General features: G+C 38.5%; 1 pseudogene; it reads right to left on the reverse strand.

Moving 5' to 3' along the window:
• Positions 1-398: 398 nt before the first annotated feature.
• Positions 399-1,202, reverse strand: LOC121103366 (annotated as a pseudogene).
• Positions 1,203-7,745: the final 6,543 nt, after the last annotated feature.

Genomic DNA, 7,745 nt, shown 5'->3' on the forward strand with positions numbered 1-7,745 from the left:
AGTTTAATTTTTAAGATTTTTTTTTTGGAAGAACTGTATCTATTTAGTGGGTATGTAGGAACAGGAATGGCATTAGTTCTATCCCTCCACTTCTGCTCTCCTTTTCACTCATGGTTGGACAACTTGTGATTCATCTCACTAGGGCTCTCCAGCCTCCTCACTTTCCACCTGCCTCTTCCTGTTCACCCCACATGGGTACCTCAAATGCTCCTCTTCAGTCCTCCCCTGTCACCTCCTGTTACCTTTTCTGACTCCTCCCAGATCAGAGTCATTTATTTTTTCTTCTGAGACATCATGTTGGTTTGTTTGCATCTGTATTATTATTCTGGCAATGGCATTTTTTTTTGAAAGAGAACTTTTTATTGCTTTTATGTGCAGAAAATTCAACAGCGTACTACTTAGCCCAGTTTGGTGGCCTGTTCTTTAACCTTTGCCTTTTCTAAATTGGCAACGTGGGCCACTGACTTTAGACCCAGAAGGTTGCCTCCCCAGTGATGGCAGATCTCATCATATCTGTCATTGTAATTGGTCCTGGTAGCTTCCACCAGCTTAGCCAGAGCTCCTTTGTCTTCCGAGTTAATCTGTGTGAGGGCAACAGTGGTGCAAGTCTTCCTGTAGACCAGAAGCCCAGCCTGGCCCTCCCCTTGATGAGGCGGAAGGGAACATGCTTCTTACAACATTAGGCAGGCAGGAAGACAACCAGCTCAATGGGATCCACATCATATGTGGTCACTACCAGCTGAGCCTTCTTGTTTTCCACCAACGTGGTGACAGTAATAACCTTAGCTTGAAGGATAGCTGGCCTCTTAGTGGGGACCGCCCCTTCACCAGCAGCTTTCTTCTCAGCCTGGGCTAACCATCTGCTTCTTCTCTTGCTTTGTCTCTGGTCTATATTTGTGGGCCAGCGTAAGCAGTTGGGTAACTATTTGGTGGTCCAAGGCATGGGTGAACTGGTTAATCACGGGAGGCACTTTTAGACGTCTATAGAGAATAGCCCTTTGCTGCTGTAGTCAGGTATAGCGGGGCCGTTGGACAAAGCAGGTGAAGACCCTTTTGGGCTGGATGTCCTGTTTGAGGCCAAAATTCTTAGATCTTTTCTCAAATACGGGACTGACCACCTTCTTGGATTCCTGCTTCTTCACAACAGCAGGGGCTGAGGCCACCTTCTTCCCCTTAGCCTTCTTTCCTTTCTACATCTTGGATGGCTGGAGGAGAGAAAAAGAAAAGAGAATTGACCTTGCAGGGGCATTTAATTATTTGTTTGCATGGCTCCAAAAGAGAGGGTTGGATGACTCCAAAAGAGAGGATAAGTCTTATACCCCATGGCATTCTCAGAAATTGCATGGTGAATGGGACAGGGCAGTTGTTAGAAAATACGTATTGTACAGATGATTCAGAAGAAATATTTATTGAGGGTGTTTTTGCTATATTACCTAACACAACTCTTCCAAGGTATTTACCCATTTCAACCATAATTTGTTCTCACTCCAGAATGTGATGAAAAGATTAGTACATGGCAAGACAGATTAGAATTAGAAATACCACCAGTCTATTTTTTTAAATTTGTTTCTCTTTCTGTCAGACACAGAAAGATTTTAAGATTTAAACCAGAAGACTATTCCTGGGTCTAAGTGACTGTTATTAGCTGTAGCATTAGTCTTTAGTAGGTTGACTATTTAGAAAACCAGAGCTAGTGTATGATTAAAAATGTCAATAATGGAAACCTGATAGAATCTTCTTATTCTTCTTATTAATGTTATTTCTTCATGAAAATAAATGGTCCAAGTATGCGTAACAGGCAGGATGTTAAGACTGACTTGGATAGGAGATCTATCTATCTATCTATCTATCTATCTATCTATCTATCTATCTATCTATAGTATATATAGTATATTTAGTGAGTTTTGTGGTTGATCATTGTTGTGTGACAATGTCCATTACTTCTTTAAAAATATTGGCTAATGGGTAGCACTAATCTGATGTATACCTGCTCTTTCTAAAGTTTATCCCTGGTATACTTCACAGTATTACAGATTTGTTCTTTTGAGAAGGAGGAAAGAACATACTGGTTAAAATTTTAAGTAATCCCTTTCCCTAAACCATTCACTAGATGCAGAAATGGATACCAGTGGGGCGCCTGAGTGGCTTAGGTGGTTAAGCGTCTGCCTTTGGCTCAGGTCATGATCCTGGGGGGGTCCTAGGATTGAGTCCTGTATCAGACTCCTTGCTCAGCAGGGAGTCTGCTTCTCCCTCTCCCTCTGCCTCTACCTCCTGCTTGTGCTCTCTCTCTTTCTCTGTCTGTCTCACTCTCTGTATCTCAAATAAATAAATAAAATCTTCTAAAAAATGGATACCAGTGGCCCCTATCAGCTATAAATATTGGAAGATGTAGCATTACCCTTCATGCAAACAGAAGTTCTGTACTCACCGATTGTACTAATTACAATCTAGCTTCTCTACTAGCTTCTTCTTAAATGGAAAACCATTTCTGTTTAATCTCTTCCGCTGAGTTTAAAAACAAACAAATAGAACATCCTGAATATTTGAAAGAGTGACTTTTAAGAACAGGGTTTGGTGCTTGAAACCTGAATCCCCTGAAACTAACCAGAATATAAGGCATTGAAGCTAGGGAAAATGTAATTCTGATGTATGGTCCTACTTGAGGCAAGCTGAACTCAAGAGGTGTTTAGGGAATTGTAAACCAAAATGTTCCATCTTTAGTACTCAGTCAGGGTTAATGGAAGGGAAGTGTCATAGTCCCGGCTACAGGGGCTGGTCCCTGATGTCTGCTCTGGGTTACAATGTCATCCACTCTGGTCTCCTAGGAGGGCTGCAATTGACAAGGCAATAAGAATCAATCTGGAGGGAAGAAACAAGCTATAGACTAAGAAACAGAAGGCACCAACAAGCTGATTTGGCTCAAAGGATGGGTATTCAATCTTGACAATATCATTATCATGACATGTATAACTGAGTATTTTTTTGGTGATTATTTATGATTTTGTTTGTCTAATAATAGACAGTTAATTCCTAGAAGATCAACCTTATATCTTCAGTGGCAAGAATCCTGTTGGAAAACACACATGTGAGTGCTCACATACACACCCACCCACACAGAAACATACACACAAAACACAGATTCACACATACAGATATATAGGAAAACAATTTGTATTTTTTGAGTCCAACATGGTCATTATCAAATGACAGATAATGAATGATTGCAGAAGGAAAGCAAGGAGGGAGGAGGGAAAGAAACGTTGATCTTCATTTTGACTTTCTCATCAATCTTGACTTTCCCTTGGGAAAGTCAGTTCTAGTATCTCAGATTCTTCATCTGCAAAGTGGTTGGATCAGACTCAATATGTTTTCCAAACATTTTCCAGAGTTAATATTTTATGGTTCCTTTGAAATGTTTGTTATCAAAAGAGAGAATATTATAGAATACTCTTGCTGGGGAAGTACTTGGTGCAATCAGATGTTGTTACCTTATCGGTATTCAGGGCCATTTCCAGGCTTACTCGTGACCAGCCTTCAGTGAACAGAAGGGGGGTCTTCCTGCCTATATCACTGGGCTGTCAGAGTGGAATGGAACGGAGGGCAATTAAGAGAAAGTCCTTTCTTCAATTTGTAAGAAGACTCCCAAGCAATGTCCACACAAAGTACCTGCCTCTTCAACACTGTTGGCATGTTTTGGGGGATAAGGAATGATTTCGTGGAGGGGCTTCGGAATCACAGAGAAATCTGGCCCTATCACATATAGGCATGTGACACTGGGCAAGTCACTTAACATTTCTAAAGCAAATGTGTAAAGTAATTGTAAATTTCAAGGAATTCTAACGGAAGTTGAAAGTATAGATGGTTATTACTATGGATGTTATTATAATTACTTCATCTCTTAAGTGGGGATGCTCAGTCCATTACTATTCTCTGGGCAGGAGGTCATAAAGTTTTTACTAATGCATTTATCTATCTATATCTTTATCTATCTATATATTATTTTGTGATGAATTCAACCTCATGCAGGGAGAGAGGATGCCAAAGTAGATGATAGCACAAGAACTTTGGAGTTATATAGATTTGACATAAATACTAACTCAGGCTTTTAGTATATATGAGATGTTGGCAAATCAATAAACTTCTCTGATACTTGATTTTCTTCATGTAAAACAATATTTATATTTCACTATCAGGGTTCTTTGGAGGATTGACTAAGAAAACACAGTCAACTTCTTCTAGTGGGGTTTTGGGAACAAAGCAGACATTCATTCGTGCAACCAAAATTTATCGATTACTTATTATTTCCTGAGAATAAAATACTTAGCAAAAATACAGTCTCTGTTCTCACAAATATGACTGTTTAGTTCCTTTAAATTTCAATGTTTCCTAATAACAAAGAACACATACTCAAGGGAATGTGCATTATGATGGTGAATATTGCCAGGGGTGGTATGGATTTGTCAGTCAAGAAAAATGGTCTCTGTTCTAGGGTGTGAGTGGGGCAAAGAAGAATCTGATGACAGAAGGGGCAGACATGGTTGAAGAGCAGCCTAATTCAATCTTCACATTTTGGTCCCAATAATATTATTTGAAAGTAATTAAACTTAGTTATTTAAATATAGTCTTTGGGGTGCCTGGGTGGCTCCATCAATTAAGTGTCCAACTCTTGATTTGGGCTCAGGTCATGATCTCAGGGTTGTGAGATTCAGCCCCATATTGGGCTCTGTGCTTAGCGGAGAGTCTGCTTGAAGATTCTCTCCCTCTGTCCTCCCCCCAACTCCTGCATGCTCCTTCTCTCAAATAAATTAATTAAATCTTAAAAAAATAATTCCTTACTAAATTCATTTATTTAAATGTGGTAAGTGTTCTGTAAATATCTTTGTATCTTTCATGCCTGCACAATGCCTTAAGTACAGAGGACCCAGTATTTGTTGAATACTTTTAGTGGGTATTTGCTCGTTTAATTCTCTCAACAGGCTTATTTGTAAGTCGCATTTGTAAGCATTCCCATTGTATAGATGAGGAAACTTGAGAAATGAAGCAATTTGCTCAAGATCAAACATTTAATAAGTGGCTCATGTGGAATTGAACTCAGGTCTCATTTGTTTAAAAAAGTTATCGCACTGTACTCTGTCAAAATATAACAGCAAAGAAAGGAAAAAGAAAATGAATAAAGGAAGTACTGATTTTCTTTATTTGAGTGAAACCAGAAATTACTTGTGTCTTTAAGAGGATAATATGCCCAGTTTATCTTTTCAAATACTTATATGAACTGTGGTGAACAGTTGTTTGTCAAGGAATAATGAATCCTTCACAAATCCAGAATTTTCTACCAACTACCAACAAAAATTATCAATTGGTCACTGTTTAAGTTGTTAAATGTTTGTTAACTTGAATCTATTTTCTGTCTAAATTATTTCCATGAGTCGGCATTCTGTTATTGGCCCAAATTATTTCAGTAGAAGATCTTTGGCATTTTCCTTCAAAGTGCCAATACTGTGCATAAAACCTGTGAAATTATGAGTAGTTGTCTCTGAATGCTTTGAAATCTAATTTGTGTGGCTAATTTAAGCACATGAAGAAAGAATGAGGAAGTCTGTGAGTAACGATTGTGTAAGCATAAGTGTGTATTCTCTCAGTTCTCATAATTTTATCATGAACAGAATGACAGTGACCTTGCTTTAAGTCCCTTATGCCATCTATCAAAATATGAGGTGAATAAAATGTAAAGAAGATAAAGAATGTAACACAAGCCTGTTGATCATTCAGAAAAGGAATTATAGGAAATACCCTAGGAATTCTGTCATCACAGAGATAGGAAATTGTCTGGACATGTACTCATAGTGGTAGAAACCGCTGAAAATATAGCTTCTCTAGAAATTCTTCCTCCTTGTGAGTTTCCGGTACAGGTAATACATCGTTACTAGTTGGAGGTTTGGCTCTATCCATAAATTTGGACCCTTCTTACCTAGACAATTACCCTGCTATACCTTGGTATAGCCAAAACACATACGTCATCTCTAGCCATCCAAGTATGAGCATGCCTGCCTGAGGACAGGAGGAAAATTCAAACCCAAAGCCAGCATAGTGGTGGCCCTGCTACCTACCCTTGGTTGCTCCCAATATTCCCTTGGCCCATTTCCATTAAGCACCTGGGTGAAGAGAGAGTATTCAATGGGTATGCTTGATCTTTTCACTCCTTTGACATTCCCAGTCTCTCTGTCTGTGACATGTTACATTATCCTGGAGTTTGACCAATCCAGATCAGCATCCTTCTTTGAAGTGTAGGGAAGGGGAATGAGACCAGAGGCGCTTCATTTCGAAGCTTACTCATTTCACAAGGATCTCGTTACAAGAAAATGTGATAAGTGAACAAGTGCATATTAAATAGTCCACGGTGTGGCATTTATGAAAATGTCTTGTAGAATCAATTATGATAAAAAAAAAAAAACACCAACTATAGGGGTGCCTGGGTGGTTCAGTTGGTTAAGTGACCGATTCTTGATTTCAACTCAGGTCATGATCTCAAGGTTGTGAGATCAAGCCCTGAGTCAGGCTCTCAAGTCAGCTTGAGATTTTCTTCCTGTCCCTCTGCCCCTCCCTCTGCTCACACTCTCTCTCTCTCTTTAAAATAAATAAATCTTAAAAAACCCTGTAGCCTGCTACTAGCCTAATTCTTTAAATTTGAAGCGTATAATATGGGCTTATCAGAAGAAATCAGCCAGCCAGAATTTGGATCAGTTTTTTCATCTAGCTACATTTTAGAGGAAAACATATTAGATATAATATTACAAATAAGGTATTAACGTGATAAATGAGAATATACAGAATTAATATTCTTTTTTTTACATTGAGAATGCCATTGTTGTTGGTCAGATACATCGAGTCATCTGAAAACCCATGGGTGCGAACTCCAAGCTAACACTGCCTGAATCACAGCCTCAGCTGCCTCACTTCCGTCCCTCATCAAGTTAGATCCAGGGTAGACGCACTGTTTCTGTCATTGGCTCCTATTTTCAAATCTATATGCCCATCTTCCTCTCTCTGTATACCATCTCGCCTGAAACTAGGCTGAGAATTATGTCAATTATCAAAATCACTTTTTAATAAAATATCCTCAGTGGGTCAGAGATTTTCAATAACAATGGATTTTCTCCATTCATCCGAAGAATGCTCACATACTACCAAAACCATCGTTTTTATAAATATTTAAAATAGGTGCACACGAGTTTAGCAGTGAAGGCTCAATCCTTTCATTTTCTGCTTGTAATCAGTTTAAGACTATTTATCCTATAAAAGAAATAAGAACAAAAAACTAACTCGGAAATCATAGACTAGCATGAGTTATCATGCTCCACAGGCCATATCTTTAAATATGTTCATGTTGTGAGAATAATTGTTTTTGTCTTCATAGCCAGTTTATCCACGTTTGACTAAGCATTAAATTACAAATTTACTTAGTTTTTCCTGTGCTGTCCTACTTTTGCTTTAAATTTGTGTGAGTTGTACTGAACTTGTATCATATATTTTACTGGTAGAATCCTTCAGTTTTCCTTTTTATTTACTCACATTTCACTGTTGGCTTTAGAGAAGATTTGACCCCATCAATTTTCTTTGTATGACTCAACTCTGATGACTATATGCTTTAAAGAGTAAACTCTAAGATTTTAATGCTTCTCCTTCTGTTCCCAAAAAGCTGTCGCTCAGAGAGGAGCAAAACAGCATGTCTTAAACACATAAGAATG

The sequence above is a fragment of the Ursus maritimus genome, unplaced genomic scaffold (genome assembly GCF_017311325.1).
Source record: "Ursus maritimus isolate PB19 unplaced genomic scaffold, ASM1731132v1 scaffold_19, whole genome shotgun sequence".
NCBI lineage: Eukaryota > Metazoa > Chordata > Mammalia > Carnivora > Ursidae > Ursus > Ursus maritimus.